Source organism: Nanorana parkeri, unplaced genomic scaffold (genome assembly GCF_000935625.1).
Source record: "Nanorana parkeri isolate BGI_ZX_2015 unplaced genomic scaffold, ASM93562v1 scaffold603, whole genome shotgun sequence".
NCBI classification, from domain to species: Eukaryota; Metazoa; Chordata; class Amphibia; order Anura; family Dicroglossidae; genus Nanorana; species Nanorana parkeri.
The window spans coordinates 45,843-64,672 of record NW_017306871.1 but is presented as its reverse complement, the minus strand read 5'-3'; positions in this window follow the sequence as shown (position 1 = coordinate 64,672).

Here is an 18,830-nt window from a genome sequence, read left to right as displayed (position 1 = left end):
ATAGAATGCTGACCCGGCACGGGAGCCGCGATGTGTCAGATTACACAGCGCAGCTCCCGATCGGGCTAAGCATTCTATCGCCATTGCAACCATCAGTATCCGGCGGGCCCCCCATCTCTGCGCCGGGAGTGTCGGATGAACGGATGATCCGACACTCTCGGCGCAGAGATGGGGGGCCTGCTGGCCGCTGGGTACCGATCCGGCGTTGGGACTGTGCTGGGCCCCCTAGAGGCCCGAGGCCATGGTGCGCCCGCACCGGCGGTAGTTCCGCCACTGCTTATGTGGGCTGAAGGGGCAGCTGCTTTGGGCCCCACAACAATGATTGGGCCCTGGGCGACTGCCCCTTTTGCCCTGCGTTAAAGACGGCCCTGAGCAGACATATTTTACACTTTCAGCTTTATTATGCTTTGTTGTCAATAGATTGGTCATTCATTATATGACAGTCCTACTACATTGACCTGGCACATTACTTTCAACAATTTGATCTAAGTTAAAAAAATGCTCTCAATCTGCAGCCAATTAGGCTTTTCTAGAGAATCCTTTAGGTTTTTATTTTCTATGAATTTTGCTACAATACTCAGTTTATACAAATGTTTACTGCTTTCCCCAGAAGTCTGCAGGCAGGGCATATCAGCTTTCTTCTGGTAGATGGCCTTTTCTATAGCCAGAACACATGCAATAGGTAATGATAACATAATGTGCCGAGCTACTAAACAATCAAAATATAAACATATCAAAACATATCAGTGCACTAAAGTCCCATAAAAGTGAAAGTTCAAAAGTGATCAAAGGGGTTTAGATCCATATAAACTAATGAGAATGGTGAAAGTGATAATAATAGTAGTAGTGATCTTCTATCCAAAATCTAGCAGACCGCACAGCTGGACTATTGACTATAGCTGGACTATTGATTTGATCTCTCTCTGCTGTTTTATTTAACTCATTCCATGTAAGTAAATTTTTATTACGATTAAGGTTTTTTACTTACCTGGATGATACGCACTATGTGTTTATTGCTTATCTCTTTCTGGATGGATACCATTATGAGCTGGTCCAGAGTTTATGCCTAAAGGGTGTCCCTCCCCGCCAAGAAGGGAACAGTGTTTTATGACCTTTACTGGTCACCAGCTCAGGTGAGCACCCACCTGCACATCACTATTTTATCACATGTGGATTGGAGCATCTATTTTGTGTGCGGTCTGCAAGATTTTGGATAGAAGATCACTACTACTATTATTATCACCATTCTCAATAGTTTATTTGGATCTAAACCCCTTTGATCACTTTTGAACTTTCACTTTTTGAGACTTTAGTGCACTGATATGTTTTGATGTGTTTATATTTTGATCGTTTAGTAGCTCGGCACATTATATTATCATTATTTATTTTGAGTATCATGATCATTAGTGCCTTGTAGCTTGCACTTAGATTTGACTGGCGCAGATCATATTGATTATTATATACAATAGGTAGTTGAGAGGCTAACTAAGCATTCCTTATTCTCTTCCTCCCAGGCACAAAGCAGCACATTTTCCTCAACAGATGCAAATGGACCCCTTTTTTTCCTCCTTTACAGCTAATACTGCCATTGCCCTGGAAACTGTCATGGAGGAATCTGCAGAATAATATCAGTACAGCAGTATAAATTTGATGTAGAAGGATGCTCAGAGATTCTCATTATGGGATTCTGAGGAAGAGAGCACCAGGAAAATAGAAGGAGGGGACAATAGACGGGGAGAAGCAAAATTTTAATTTTCCTCAGAGCTCCATTCCACTGCCTTTGTTCCATGCCTGTTACTTTTTGGATGTCTCGTGCATTGACCTTGGCTTTCTCTTTCTTAGATGTGCCTGTCTGCCATCTGCCCTGACCTTTAGGCTTGTCTACTGAATCGTCTTCTTCTCCATTTGTATCTTTGCATACTTACTTTGCATACAGTATATTTGCCTATACTGCCAGAACTCGCTCTCACTTGTATGTCCTGCCTTGTATCATTTCCAAAACTCCACGAGGGATCCCTGGTAGAACATAAGCTGGTCCTTAAGCTCACCATACAAGTTACAATCTGACTGTTCAATCTCCATCAGTTTTGCCGAAATGTAAAAAATGTAATGAATAGTTTAGATGGGTCTTCATATTACATATTTGATTTGATAAATTTGAAGTTGAATTTACAAAGTTTGTATGGCCAGATTGTAATGTGTATAGTAATCTTTAGACTCTGCTGTGATGGACGTGCCCAGTCCGCACCCGTGCACAAATATCTGTGCACAATCTCAGGCCAGCAGACAGAGTGAGCATCACTAGGGTTAGCTAACTCAGCAGTTAACCCTTTCCACATGAACCAATCTCAGCAAGTGCTGTGACAAACTCAATAAAGTTAAACAAGGCCTAAAATACTGCTGTCCTCTCAGACAGTATAGTGACAGGTTTCAGTATACAGTAGTGCGCTTCACAGATGCGAAGATACTTTAAGTTCTTATTTAGAGCGTAGATATAAGCTTAACAATTTTTAAGATTATAATTTAATAAAAGAAACAGTGCAGAAAAATATACATAATAACGAGAGAGAAAATATATAACAACAGTAAGAGTTCAATAAACAAAAGATGCATCTGAATGGCTCTTTTCCAAGCAGGACTTGTACAGATGATTTCCGGATGATAAAGAGGAACTCTTCTGGTAAGTTATGAACTTCTTGATGTTGCAGGAGTTCCTCTTCTTGATGTTAAAACAAGAGCCTCCCTAGCTGCCTCTGCAGCATAATTTTGTTAGACCTCTAGGGGGTGTCACGGAGCCGCCCCCTAAGGCAAGGCTGAGGAGCAGGAGGTCTAAGCTTTTATGATGTCCTCCTCTGCTCCACGCAAATGGTTAGTGTTCATTTTAAATAATCATATTTCTCTAGGATCATAAGCTAATCCTGGTGTATGACCGATGCCTTGCCAAGGAGGTTCAATATTGCTTGTCATGTTTCTGACTGTCATAACCAGTCCATGTTTGGTATGTAGGCTTTTGTCTTCACGTGACACATCTATTTATGCCATTAATTTTACAATTTCACTCTCAATATCAAGTTATGAAATTGGGTTAATAATGTAACTCAGTTTTATGGCTAAGATTCTGAGGTCACCTGGGTCATAATCCTTACCATGTCCTCTGTGTTTATCTAAACTTGGCGATTGCTAATTTTTGAGGGGATTTAGCTTAGCTGGGGAAAATCATTACCATGGTATTAGGAATGTATAACCCTGATCATAAAAGGCATCACTTAAACTGATTCTCACCAGGTTCAAGGGAAACTGCTCAGGTTTTAGTGCTTCACCTAAGAACTATAAAGATTACAGGCCCAGATTGGCAGATATTGTGCTGGAATTTGAAGAGGCCTGGCAAATTGAGGGCAACATGAGGTCACTTCAACTGAATGGGGGGCTGCATTTGTTCCAAGCTGGGGGCATAAACGAATTTCATATTTATTATTATTAGGCTCAAACCTTATTATCATCACATCCAAAACCCGGGGATCCAACTTCAAATGCTTACACATGAGTTCACTTCCTACAATGGCTTGTCAGTTTGTTTGGGCCATGAGCTCCTTGACCCTGCAACTGCCCAATGAACAAATGCAAAACATGGCTCAGAGCATTGACTCCCAGCAGGCCAACCAAGAGCACATAATGTTGTTCTGACAGAAACTTTCTGCCTGCCTAAACTGCCTGCAAGCCATTGTTACCATGGCAGCTTCTATCTCAGCCTCTGCCGCAGCACTCTTTCCCCCCCCCCCCCCACACACACACACACACTATATATCTGGTGATCCTGAGGTCTGTCATGACTTCATCTATTCATTTTTCAGGCCACCATATCCCTACAGACCTCTTTAATGTGCCATCATAATATGATTTTGATTACGCTGTCTAGGGAGTTATTACTGTTCTGTAACACTGCATATAGCTTAAAGCATCTTCCAAGCATGTAGTTTAAGGAATTGGTGTTTTTCCCACCCCATGGAGGGGTCTCTATGCTTTTTTTTCTTTGTATTGCTATGTGTTTCCCATGGCAGTGCCTAGGTCACCATGCCCTTTCTTTGACAACCTCTTGCCTATTAGCCTTGATAATGGCCAAAATTGATCTCCAAGATCTACCTTATAGACTTCAATGAGGTTCAAATTAAAGTTTGCAATCTGCAGTTTTTCTAATGAATTTGACAAACATCCCACAAATCAAACCAAGGCATTTTCGGCTCTTTACAAATGTTTTAATCTTTAATTGAAAGCTGCCTGTTGTCTCTCTGTCATACTGTGGTCTAGTAAAAGTTTAAAATACTGTGCTTGGAGTCAGTACAATATTTCTGCTCTTTCTCTGTGAAATAATTATGCTTTCATTTTTATGTCTTGATTGATAGCTGTCTGGGGTCTACCTGTCAAACTGTGGCCTAGAAACGATGCATAAATACTTACTATGGAATCAGTACAACAATTCTGGCTTTTTATGTAAATTATTACACTCTAATGTTGATTTCTTGATTAGAAACCTGCCTGGAGTCACCCTGTAAAAAAATGGTCTAATAAAAACTGTTTGCATAGCCTCCATGGGGTCAGTAGAATATTTATGTGAAAAATGCACTCTAATTTTGATTTCTTGATTATAACCTACATGTTTTTCCCTGTGAAATTGCAACATAGTAACAGCTGCTTACATAATGTGCATAGTCAGTACAGTATTTCTGTGTTTTTTTCTGAGATAATAATAATAATGCATACTAATTTGTATCTCTTGATTAACCCTTTCGCTGCCAAGGCCGTTTTTGCACACGTTATCATCCACATTTTAGACCTGAAATGACGTAAAACCCCTAAACATTATATATTTTCTGGAAGCAAAGACCCTGTAGAATAAAATGGTGGCAGTTGTAATTTTAACATTGCACAGATCACTTTACTCCAAATTATACACACAATTTACCTAAATTACTTGAGCAGGCAGTATTGGTCTAGCAATAATTTAGGATTTTTCTTTAAAACTCCTGTAACATTTCATGAGGTGACCTTTGGCGTTCAGCTCAGTGGAGAAACATAACATTAAGAGATTGTAAGCTACTTGTCTGGAATGGCCAGAAATTCCAGAGACACCCATTTGTCAGGGTTCCAGCCTGAATTTACAGGTTTGCAGCATTCTGGCATGGCTGCCATTTTACTCACCTGTTTCCTTCCTTGCTTGAGCAGACTCTGGAACATTGCTCACTACTCCCAGGCTCCCTCTTATGGCCAGACAGGAGAGCATCATCTGAGTGAGTCAGATAGGAGTTTCCTTTCTCTGAGTGATGATGTTACCCCACTCGCTATATATAAACTATTCAGTCCAGTCTGACCTTGCCCTTGCGTGGTATTCCTGCTAGTGCATTCCTGCTGCTCTGAGTATCCTGATTCTGGTTATGACCCGATCCTGGCTGACGTTCTCCTATGGCTCCTGCTCCTGGCTTGTTCCTGACAACGCTGATTTCCTGGCTCCTGCTCCTGGCTTTTTCCTGACGACGCTGATCTCTGTGTTCCTGACCTTGGCTTGTTCCGGTTTAAGTTTAAGACATCAGAGGAGGAGGAGCCCAGCGATGGAAGGGGAGACAGGGCCCAGTGATGGAAGAGTAGACAGAGCATGGCGATGGAAGAGGAGGTGGGGCCCTGTGCAGGAGGAGAAGGCGGACAGCTAATCAGTGATATTAGGTAAAGAGGTGTGCAGGGGTGTGACAGCCCACTCTCAGGTGAGCTGTTTGGGATCTCAGGTGGGCTCTGCAAGAGATGTAACTATAAATCACAGGGCCTCATACAAAAGTTTGCTATGGGGCCCTGTGATATCTAGTTACCCCCCTGGTATGACACAAAAAAGTTGAGAAAAACAAGCCAAACCTGACACATTCCATGCAAAACTCCAAAAATGGACTGGACAAAATTATTGGTACCCTCAATTTAATATTTGGAAGCACTGCCCTTGGAAAAAACAACTGAAATCAATAGCTTCCTGTAACCATCAATGAGTTTCTTACACCTCTAAAGGAATTTTGGACCACTCTTCTTTCGCCAACTGCTCCAGGTCTCTCACATTGAAAGGGTTCCTTTTCCCAACTGGTGTTTTGAAATCTCTCCACAGGTGCTCTATGGGATTTGGATCTGGATTCACTGCTTGCCAGTCCAGTACTCTCCAGCGCTTGGTCTGAAACAATTTCTGGGTGTGTTTTGTCGTGTGCTTTGGGTTATTATCCTGCTGTAAGACCCATGACCTCTGATAGAGACCCAATTTTCTGACACTGGGCCCTACATTGCACCCCAGAATTCTTTAGTAGTCTTCAGATTTCATAATGCCATGCACACAGTCAAGACATGCAGTGCCTGAAGCAGCAAAGCAACCCTAAAACATCAGTGAACCTCCACCATGTTTGACTGTAGTGAGTGTATTTTTTTTCTTCAAAGGCCTCGTTTCTTTTTCTGAAAACAGTAGAATGATGAGCTTTACCAAAAAGCTGTAATTCTGTTTCGTCTGTCCACAGCACATTCTCCCAAAATGATTTTGGCTTCCCCAGGTAAGTTTCGGCAAACTCCAATCTGGCTTTTTTATGTTTCTGTGTCAGCAGTGGGGTCCTCTTGGGTCTCCTACCATAGCGTCACTTTTCATTCAGATGGCGACGTATAGTGCGAGCTAACACAGTTGTACCCTGTGCCTGAAGGTCAGCTTGAATTTGTCTGAAAGTTGATCAAGGCTCTTTATCCACCATACGAACAATCCTTTGTTGCAATCTTTGATTAATTGATCTCTTTCGTCCACATCCAGGGAGATTAGCTACAGTGCCATGGGCTGTAAACTTCTTGACCATGTTGCGCACAGTGGATATAGGAACATTAAGATCTCTGCAGATGTACTTGTAACCTTGAGATTGTCCATGCTTTTCCCCAATTTCTGTTCTCAAATCCTCAGACAATTATTTGCTGCTTTTCTCCATGTGGCACACAGAGACACACAACAGAAAGGTTGAGTCAATTTTTCAGCATTTTAACAGGTTACTGGTGTGATTTCTATATTGTCAGCACCTGTTAATTGATACAGATGAGTTTAATTACAAATTACAGGAGCATCACAAACTTAGAATGCAATTATTTCTTGCAATTTGGAGAAGGTACCAATAATTTTGTCCAGTCCACTTTTGGAGTTTTGCGTGGAATGTGTCAGGTTTGCCTTTGTTTTTCCCAACTTTTTTGTGTCATCAAATAGATATATAATTTAATAATAATAATATTAATAAAAATACAATTGACATTATTGGTTATACAAATCTTACCAAATAATAATACTATGTACTCGTTAATTTTCAATGTGAACTCTTTTTCATAACTTGAAAAGAAAAACAAATATAATGGTGAATAGTTCTTTGTCCTTTGTTAAGCTTGAGACATGGCATCTCCTTTAAAGGGGTTCCAAACCCTACATTTTTTGCCTATATCTACTGCTAGCAAGCAGTAGATATAGGCAAAAAGTTTTTTTTTTAAATGCTTTATCAGCGGTTTAAACTTACCTCGTTATCGCTGCACGCTCCCACGCAGAGAATCAGGAACTGCTCGTGCGGCCGCAAAGGATCTTGGGGAGGGCGCATGTGCAGTTTGGATTTACGGCCGGGAGGGACGGAAGGTAAGTCTATGGACGCGTGCGCCCGCATGCAGACACCGCTGGATCGGAAGTGCCTGCAAGCAGAGAGGAGTCAGCGCTGGATCGGAGAGCTGCCGCACCGCTGGAGGGACAGGTGAAAACAAGAAGAAGAATAAGAAGATTGGAATAAGAGACACCATTTAAGGTAAGTGCTAACATTAACATGGGGGGGGGGAAACTTTTGACTTTAATGTCACTTTAATCTTACAGATGATACCAATGTCAGTCTTATCTTGTCGCTGTCTGGTATAACTAGACTCCCCCAAATTTATAACCTGGGAATCTATACTGTAAGGGTCTGAGAATGGCTGCTGTTAAACCCTTTTGTTTTTTACAAAGCATGAACTTAAGTCCACTTCGATACTTACAGAATAGAAAGAACAAAATAGCTTCCAGTATGCCCATGTTACATTATGTATAGATAATTAGTCTAGGCCTCACAGTTTCCTCCTTTTAGCACTGAATAGTTCCAACAGAACTAGCCAAGTGCTGGGATATTGGTAATGGAGTATTTCTTCATAGTTGGGCTCCAAGTGCCCAACGCAGGTAGCTTTCTGATATTGGCTTTTCTTAAACAGTTAATTTTGTTGAGGTTTGTAAGTGTTATGGTTAAATATAGATAATATTGCATACACCCTATTATTATGAAAAGGTTAAAATACAATTTAGAGGGGAAAAAAATCACTTTTAAAAGCCTGTATCTGTTTGTACTTTAGTTCCATTTTCTTTTCAACATTACCTACACATTATGCAGGAACTTTTTAAATTCTTTTTATACGAAAAATTACATTTTAAATGAGCTTTTCATCTACTGCCGATGTATTCTCTCATTAGGACTTCAAAATGTATATGATTTGAATCATGAACTAATTCATTTTGACTATTATGTACTTTGACATTACACATGCAGAAACAATCTGCAATCAGAATGGAATTTTGCAATGAAAATGTCATTTTGCAAATTAAGTAAACCTTTGTGTTTTGCAATGCAGAAGACCAGATGCTGGTGAACTGAAGCAAACTAACCTTTAAAATCTAACAGTGCATACCAATTATAAAATACATATTTTATATATATTCTCACTGAAGTTTATTATCACTCCTACATTTTACAATATATAATGCTGTGTTTTCTATTGTATAATATCCCATGAGGAATGATTTTATTCAGGTCTTGCGTGGAATAGTTATACATTAACAAAAGAGTTTTAAAGTAAAGAATGTCAGTGCTAGTTTCATTTTGAATTTTATTTATCTATTTGGTTTTTCTAAGAAGTATGATGGGAGACATAGAATATAAAAAAAAACGAAAAACACAAAAGCGTATTATCAGTAGTAAGAGAAGATGAGCAGCAAATAAACATGGAAAAGGTTATGTTAAAGGAGAACTATGAGGTGAGTGCTTTTCACTCACCTGATAGTTCTAGCTGACCTGTGACAATGAGACTGTCACAGGTCGGCTCAGTAGATCGGGAGGTGAGCGAACACATACCGGGTTCGCTCGCCTCTCGATCCTGTCACGGCTCTCTGCCGTGACAGGGGGAGGGGCTGGATTCCCCTCTCCCCGCTCCGATCTGCCAGCGCTGACTGGCGGAACGGACGGGGAAGGGGGCGGGTACAGCTGGCTCTGCCTCTAGATAGGCAGAGCCAGCTGTCACTCACGCAGCTGGGCGGATCCCGTCATCTACGTCGGGATCCGCTCCGGCGTCTCAGTATACCGCGAGCTGTAGCTCGCGGTATACTGAGCTTAGGGTAACGGGAGGACGCTAGTTTGTGTCCTCCCGTTACCATAAGGAGAACTATGGGGAAAAACACTGACCCCATAGTTCTCCTTTAAAAATAAAAAAACGAAGAAAAAAATGTACATGCAGCAAATAAAATGTGACAAAAAAAAATATAGGAGAACATGTTAGGGGCTGACAAAAAAACCCTTTACAAAACCACTGGTTACTGTAATTTGTATATGTGGAAAAACTGATATGAATGAGAGTTATGCTTTTTATATCAATCACACTCAGTAGGCAAGTCACTTAAACAACAAACTACGAAGCATTAACACAGTTTAAAATGCTTCAATGCTCAGCTACTGTAACTTGAAATGGGGGTTTTGAGTCATTTCTTACGTCTAGAAAAATACTCTGGCTTATATGTGGAATACTTTGTTTGTTTTTCATAATTCAGTAATAGATTAATCAGGAGTTACACATGCTTTTTGACTCAATGTGCAAATTTTGAAGGAAACCCACAATACTGCCAAATGTGTAAAGTTACCTGAAACAAACTACTGCAGTCTATCCACATCTGCTCAATAAAACTGCATGCTCACAAACACACCTCATTTCCATGTATTCTGTATCCCTGCCTTAACCATGTCTCTTGTCAGGGTCCTTTGTGTTTTTAAACCTATCAAAAGTAAGTAAGGTACATCTATAATTTAATAATCAAAATAATTATTTAAGCATATGAAATATGGAAGCTGCACATTAGACTTTGTTTCCCTGTTATTCCTGTGTACTTTAATGTTATTTGCTTTTTTCCATGTTGTCATTAAAAAAGCAGGCTGAAAAAAATTATCTCTTGATTGAGTTGAGTGTGAAGTGAAATCTGATTGGTAAATATAATTTCCTGCACTTTGCATCACATCAGCATTCTTTATTATTGATTTATTTTCTAGTCTTAATAATTGCTGATATTTTAAGTAACACTTTAAAGAAAACAATTTACACCTGTGCCTGTAAAGAACTTTCAATCTAATCTTCCTATAGCCACTGTGCACACTGGTAGCATTCTGGAGGGAAGACAGTTATCTTTAGCATTATATGTTTAATGTTAAGCACAAGAAAACATGGTAAAACATGGTCATGAACCACCCCTGATGGAATTCAAACTTTGTGCAGCATTACTGCATTAACCCATACAAGTCACACAAAATGTTTAATGACTTAACCCTCCTGCAGCTTCTATGGAAGCTTTAATACTGATTAAGATCAAAAATATAGTGCTCAAAAAATTAAGTTGCAGCTTTGGAAAATACATTCTTAATAACATTATCGCTACCACTGACTCCAGTCTTTGCTCTCTTGCAAAGTTGGAGCCACCCTTAGGGCCTTCATTGTTGAGCTTAGGGCGTGTGTGGATGGCATTAATTTAACATCAGTTTGAGCTGCTTCATTTGTTATGACTTTAATTTGCCCTGCTTCAGATGGGATGTGCATTTCCATAAACGGGGTCCCTAGAACCTTCAGCATTCAATACTTCCAGGTGTATTAAATGTCTCCTTCTTCTGGTTGCCTGTTGTAGCTTAAAAAAAGTACTTTTGCTTGCACATGAATGGATAATTGAAGTCAACACAGCTTCATCACATTCACTAAGACAGAAGAAAAAAGTTGTTTCCACAGTGGGGTGTGCAAATACCCAAGGGGAAGGAGAAAAAGGGGGCTTTTAAGAAACAATTCCAGACCTCAAAGGTAAAATCTTAGAAAAACATTTATTTGGAATACCATTTTAAACATTATTTTAACATAAAGAGAAAAAAAGTGAATAGTAAATAAAAGCCATATGCGGGTGCATTCACCATCTGGTGACAGTACCGTACAGTTCTTAAATGTGTAGTTGCTTTTTTCCAAAAATGTATGGATGCACACTGTGGCCGTCAGGCGGGAAGCAATATCGGCAGACGTTGTTGAATTAAAAGGCTGTAGTATTCTCTTGCAGCATGGTGTGTTGCTGCCTTTCTCCCAGACGTCTGGGAGAAAGGCAGGAACACACCATGCTGCAAGAGAATACTACAGCCTTTTAATTCAACAACGTCTGCCGCTATTGTGAATTTTCACTTTTTAAAATTATTTTCCAACAAGTTTAATGAATGTAATGAAGTGCTAACTTCAATTATCCAATAATGTACAAGAGAAAATCCTTTTTCAAATTTTTGTTGCATATCACTGGGCATTCTATGCAAAGTGAATTTCCATCTAGTTCCATCTCATTTGCTAAGGTTGAAGTTCAGTTTGCCAAGTGAATATGCTTTGCTCCTTGAGTAAATCAGCCCCATCGTCACTTTAATGGTAATGTTTGGTACTGTACCCAAAACAATAAAAATATATATAATTAAAAGGCAAGTGCTGTGTACTTTAAAGCTGAACTCTGGCCAGAAGTTTAATAGCACTTTTGTAAGTGTGATATCATACCTTGCATTTTTCTGTACTCCTTTTTTTATTTACTGTAGCTACTGATTTCTAACTCATCCTCTCTTTCTGACACCCGGTTCGTAAGAAAGGTGGCCACTATATCCTCTCCTTTCCATGGCCACCAGTCATGTAAATTCTCCTCTGTGTCAACCTAATTAAGTTGCCGCTTTCTACAGTGAAAGGTCCAATGCTGGTCTCTTCCACCCCTCAATGACTGCAGTTGATTGACAGGCCAAGAGACTGAGGTCTGTTCTGCCCATTCACACCTATCCCACTAACAAACTTGGAAATGCCCACATCAGCCTTGGTGTCAGATGCAGCCCTAGGACAATTGCAGGATTGTAAACAACAACAAAATCTAGGGCTGCATACAACTTGCAACAATAGTCCACCATTTCAGCCCACCTATTGACAGCTCTAGGGATGCGCAGTATAATTGTAATGTTCTATGATGAAGGCTTACCCTTAATCCTTTTAGATGGGCATGCCTTTTGCTTCTCATGGATATGCTTTGACTTCTACTCTGCACTCTCATTCTCAGTTCAAACTGATTTTATAGTTATATTGTAATATCAGCGCAGCTTAGAGGGCAGTTAACCTCTGTAGACCCACATAAAATTAACTTAACAGTTGACATCATTTTATAGAGCAAAAAGTGTGCAAAAAGTGCAGTAAGTCAAATGACCAGCCTCAATACTGAATCATGGGACTGGTGGTTTGCCCTTTGGCAAACAGATGTGATACCAGTGCCTGAATGATCCCTTCTGCCAGCAACCAGGCATGCCTGTGCTTTGCAAGGAAAAGTAATGATGTAGTGGACATTTTTTTATAGTCAATTTCTCAAAAAATAAGTGAGACTGGGGAAGGGAAATATTGGGGTAAAATTAAGATTTCATCTTCAAGTCACATACAATTAATTTTTTTATGGGGGCTGATTTACTAGAGCAGTTAAGAATTCTTACATAATAACATGTGTGAATAATCACTTCAATATTTTAGTCATGTGCAGATCAAATAAGTAAACATGATTGGACAATTAAAGTAAATATTCACAAATGATTCTGTGAAGATTCCCAACTACTTTAGTAAATCAGCTTCAAGACATATCAACCACATGGAGAGTACATTCTTTTCAATTAGTCAGCAGACTAAGTAGTATCTATCTGTTTTCAGTCACGGTTTTTATGTAGAGGTTATTGACACCAATTATTGTTAATAACATTGTATTTCCACAAGTCACTTGCTATTAGCATTGATTGCATTATAGCGACACAGTTGCATGTTAGAAACAGTTTATGTATATACACTTGTATTCTAATATCCACTGATTGAACTATTAGCGATGTATATCCAGTTGAAATATTCTTAGACCCACGGGTTTACAGTACAGCAGCTTTCAATCATTAGTGTGTGATACCTTGATAGGACTCATTGTTTAGAGTTGTCAAAGTAGGTCTAAGCCTCACTTTATTTAATTTATTGTTTAATCACCATTCACTGATTTATGGTAAAAATTTTATTGGTATAGGTTCATGCGTTCACTAATTGAACTCCTTAGCGCTGCTCATCCAGTTAAATGATTGGACAATTAAAGTAAATATTCACAAATGACTCTGTGAAGATTCCCAACTCCTTTAGTAAATCAGCTTCAAGACATATCAACCACATGGAGAGTACATTCTTTTCAATTAGTCAGCAGACTAATGGGGATTGATTTACTAAAGTAGTAGAGACTACTCACAAATATGGTAAAGTCATATGCAAGCAAAATTAAAAAATAGTTTTGCTTATATGTGACTGGATAGTCAAAGTGAAGGCAGTGCTACTGTATTCACTAAGCTAAATTATTTCAGTTTACTCAAGCTGGCACAGTAACAGTTTTACATAGGTAAATAGTGGGTATGGCTGAGTTAAAGACATAGTTACATACAGTTAAATGTGTGTGTGTGTGTTAGTCTGTGTGTGTGTGTGTGTGTGTATGTGTTTTTGTATATATGTATGGAATTGTGGATATGTCTCTTCAATTAATCCCCTATGTAATGCATGAAAGTAGTCTACAAGCTTTGTTACCTGCAGCCTGTCATTGCATGCTATTGCTAAGTCTGTGGTCTACTAGGACCCCAATTTTTTTTCACCATCACTGATTTCCCCAAGAGGAACTGCTCCTAATAAGTAGCGTTCTTGCAAATATTTAGGGCCCAAATGCATAATGTAAAATTTTTCAATATTGAACCTTATCTGCAATGCAGATGCATAAGCCTACTAATTCATCAAGGTTTTCTAATATCATTGCTATGTCCTGTGTTATTTTTTTTTTACCTTGCAACCCAGGGCGACCCTGGAAAAGCACCCTCACAGTGCCAAGGGCATGTGGCCTGGTAACACAGGGAGGGGGTGCTCTCTGCCCCCCTTTCCTGCCCTGCCAGGCCTATGCTTGGATCAAGGGTCTGGTATGGATTTTTAGGGGAAACCCCACACACTTTTTTTTATTGTTACATGGGGTCCCTCCTAAAATTCCTACCAGACCTTAAGGGCCTGGTATGATTTTTGGAGGGAACCCCATGCTTTTTTTCCCTTATTTTTCCAAATGGGGTCCCTCCTAACCTTCCTACCAGACCTAAAGGGTTTGGTATTGTTTAGGAGGGGGAACCGGACACTTTTTTTTTGTTCTTTTTAAATATCATTTTTTTCTTTAGAAATTTCATTTTCCTGCAGCAGGTTCTATACATTGTACAGATGTGTCAATTTACAGGCAGTTTAAGGGGACCCCCCCAGGCACGATATTTAAGGGAATTTTTCATTTTTATTATTTTACTTTAAGTGATGTCAAAATCACTGCTCCTTTAAAAACAGTATTTTCATTGATTCATGTCCCTCAGGGCAGTACCCGAATCTCCTTACACGTTTTATGGCCAATACATTGCATATAAGGCTTCAAAATGGGGACATTTTATTTTTAAAGTTCTACCCCATAGACTTGCATTGAGTTTGAAAGTTTCCCATGTTCTAAAGTTTGATTTTGAACCGAACAGGGGGTGTTTGGCCCATCACTACTCAGGACTCACTTGAGGCCCCACAGAGCCCACCTGAGAGTGACCCTGCAGAGCACACCATAGATCATGCACAGCCCATCTGAGACTCTTTATGGTGGGCTTTGCAGGATGTCAGGTGGGATGGTCACGCAACTTCTCTTACCTGCTTACGCTGCTGGGCCCTGGCCTCCTCCACCCCCATCACTGGAGACACCGGACCAGTGCTGCTGGGGCCTGGCCTCCTCTTCTGCCGAACCAGCGGTGCCGGGGCCCAGCCTCCTCCACCTCCTCCCCTGTCAGTGGGCCCCCAAGCCTTGAAATTACTGGTGGTGTGGCTGCCCCAGGGCCCAGGCCCCCAGACTGCCCAGGCCCCTTACATGGATATTGGCCATACCCTTCTGATGGGAGCCATGGTGATCTAATTTTGATTTATTGGCACATTTAAATAGTACAAGCTTTGCATCATACTTCTAATATAACTGAATGTCTTCCTAACTAAAAATGTAAGTTATATTGTGCCTACTTTTCTTTCTCAACTTTTTTTGGAGAAAATCATTTGCTGCATAACAAAAGTTACATTTGTAATGTGAATTTAATAAGTCTCTGAATGAGGCATAGTATAATAACGTTATAGTAGCATAGAAGTATTGAAGTAAGTAATAAGTAAGTAAATATTTTGTTCCGCTTATGGATGTGTACATGCTGTAGTAAGATCTACACCTTGTCCTCAACTTTCTAAGAGCAGACTAAAATTGATTATACTGAGTGCATTATTGTGGCGATTAATTTGTCAGTTGGTTACTGTAAATGTCAACAACAATTATGGTATACAGTATATTGAAAATGCCAAGAGAGAGCACAATTCCAATATGCAGTAAAATAATAAATAACGGCAAACATATCTAATGTGTTCAGTTTTCTGCACATCTCTAAAGTCATCAACAAGGTCAGTTTTTACCACTTTTGTGGAAAGGTCTTGATTGATTTCCGCAGTACTCTTTTTCATCATGTTTTTGGACAACTGTATCCATTGTTATCCATTATTTTCTGAAAAATGTATAAAGTTCAGAATAGTAAATTACAAGACATCTATACTAAAAAAATTGAGTTAGAAGGGTTAAATTATCTGTCAACATTACAGGCATGAGCAGGCCCAAGATCATACCTGGAATGGAAATGTCTAGGATTAATCCGAGGGTTTAATTATGAGCTCAATCTGGAACTAAACAAACAAATAGCACAAACAGAGACTAGGGAGGCAGAGTGAAAGAGAGTTAGAGGTTGTGTTGCCAGCTGGTGGAGCAAGTTACAGTGCAAGGGAATGATTTTGGAGTGCCTGGTCTTCACCAGTGTATTTTTTGGAGGAGACAGATTTAAAACAAATTAAATGGAATTTTAGTGGAAAAAACTTTTAAGCCGAACTCCAATTTTTCAAAAATTCTGCCTCCCACTTTTCCTTTTACATAAAAAAGTGCTGAGCTCTACCCTCTCCATGCTCCACATTGTTCCCAGCTTCCTCCTTTGCCCAGCCCCACAATCCTCTTTAGATTGAACAACAGCCAGCATAATTCTACCAACTACCTGTGAGCCTAGCCTGTCACTGACACACCCCCTAAGGATGCATCATAATGTTTTCACAATATTTCAGGACTGAGTAACACTCACACATCATTGTGAGTGTCTGTATTGCCCCCCAATGCAGAAATAAAATGGGAGGACCTGTGACATCAACAGGCATCATCTCTCTTAATGTCCCAGAACCATGAGAATGCCAAGAATAAGAAGACTTCACAGGTCAGCAGGGCAATCAGAACTTATGATGAGATCCTGGACTATTTATGTCATTCAAGGATCCCTCAGTTCCTGCAATGGCTTGTGCAGTAGTCTTGGCTTCTGTGAGAAACAAAAAAGCAGAAGGACTACAGATAAGATACACAGATGTACTGCTGGACAGACATATAGAAGGGGCACAAGAGCAGAGACACACTGACAGAAGGGGCACACAGTTGGAGATAGTTGGGCAGAAGAGGAGAAACAAACAGAGGGTTGGTTTAGAGTTAGACAAGGATCAAGAGCATTCTTCTATGAGCATTCTTACAGCAACCTATATAAAAGTCATATATTTAAGGGCATGTAAGTATGAAGTGAATGCTCTGCCTGCTACTGTCAGGAAAACATGAAGACTTCTAGGAAACTGTGGACCTGGAAAGTAATTTGTTCATAAACTTACAAAACAGGACCTAAGACTTACGTAGGAATACATTTTTTATCAAAAATAAAACTTTTATGCTGAATATGTTGTAATATGAAACCACTGGTATTGACTCAAGTGCTGTATTGATTCACAGAAATGGATACATAGTCAGACATACATTGAACCAACAACCTCTATTTTCATAGTGGCACCTCCATTTTCCTGTTAAAGCAAGTGCACAGGCTGTCTAAAAATTTGCTGTGCAGTACAATCGGCACCATAGTTAGTGCTACAGCATCCAGTAGTCAGCACTTAGTAACAGAGCTGGTATGATACGTCCTCTCCTTTTGCACAATATTTGTCTGAGTGAGGACACTTGTGCAAAGGGCTACAGCTGTTACTCAGCTATGCCAACATAGAACACTAGCGTGTGAGAGCAGGAATCAGTTTTTTTACTAGGAGGAAAAAAATATTTGAAGGCATTTTCAAGCAAGAAAAATTCACAAATCATATCATGTACGACTATCAATGTGAAAAAAAAACAATTAAATCTCTCCCACAGCCTGCAACTAGACAGTAAAATAAAAAGCAGCATGCTAATGAGCTCATCTTTGTGTCACTCTGCCCACTCCTCCCCTCATCAGGTCCCTCATTAGCAGTATAGGTTAGAGACCATCCGTATCACTGTGCTGAGGCAATGCGCATGTTGGTGCACTGTAGTGTCATTGATTGTAAAGGGCATCCCAATGCTCCTGCAGTGCAGCTCCCCACAATAGATGATATGATAATGCAATACCATGCATGTCACTAGCCACACTTGTTTCAGTAATGATTTTTGTCCTGTTGCGGTACATTAGGCAGCCCATTCAAATGAATGCACTGACTTTGCACAATGCATGTTATTGCACGTGTGATAAAAGCATCGCAACAGATCGTCCTGGTGTGAATGGACCCTTATTGATAATATAAAATGACATTATATTCTTAAAGACAATAGAAGTTGCCAAAATATACTTAGTGTCACCAGGGCATGCATTACATTTTTACTAACACCAAAGACTGGTACTATTTTTTTTTTCAAGTGTAAGAATTTAACATGATTCATGTATTGTTCTTCTTGTTTAGAAATGTGTACAGAATGAACCTGATAGACTTAACTATCATAACTATACAAGCATGATTATAACTATACAACCATGATTAACTTTGTTAATCACTGAATGCTTTTTATCTTGTTTAAGGGTAGAATTTTATTACGTTTTAATGTTTTGTTTTTTTGGATAGGAAACTTTATTAAATACATAACTGTGGACATTAGGTTTAGATTAATATATAACTCTTTTAGGAAAAACAACATTATTAAAAATGTTTAATATTTCATACACTTATAAACATTTGTATTATTAAAGACAATTCTAAAATAGCTTTGTTTAATTTTCCTGAGGTGAAAGATGTAGCAGTTATTCTGGGAAATTAAATGGCTTTAACTGAAAATCAAAAGCAATTTACTGTAAAAGATGTAATATATAGCATAAATCCCAATTTTACATTCTGACAGTTCTTGTGCTGTACAGATCTTTGATGATTGTAAAAGTCAGTAAGTGAAATATTACTGAAGACATTACAGTAATTTATGAGAAAATCTTACAAAATGGAATTACCTTCTTTTTAGAAAATAGGGATTCTGTGTTCTTAAAAAAAGTGTTTTTTCTGCACTACTTGTTTTGCTA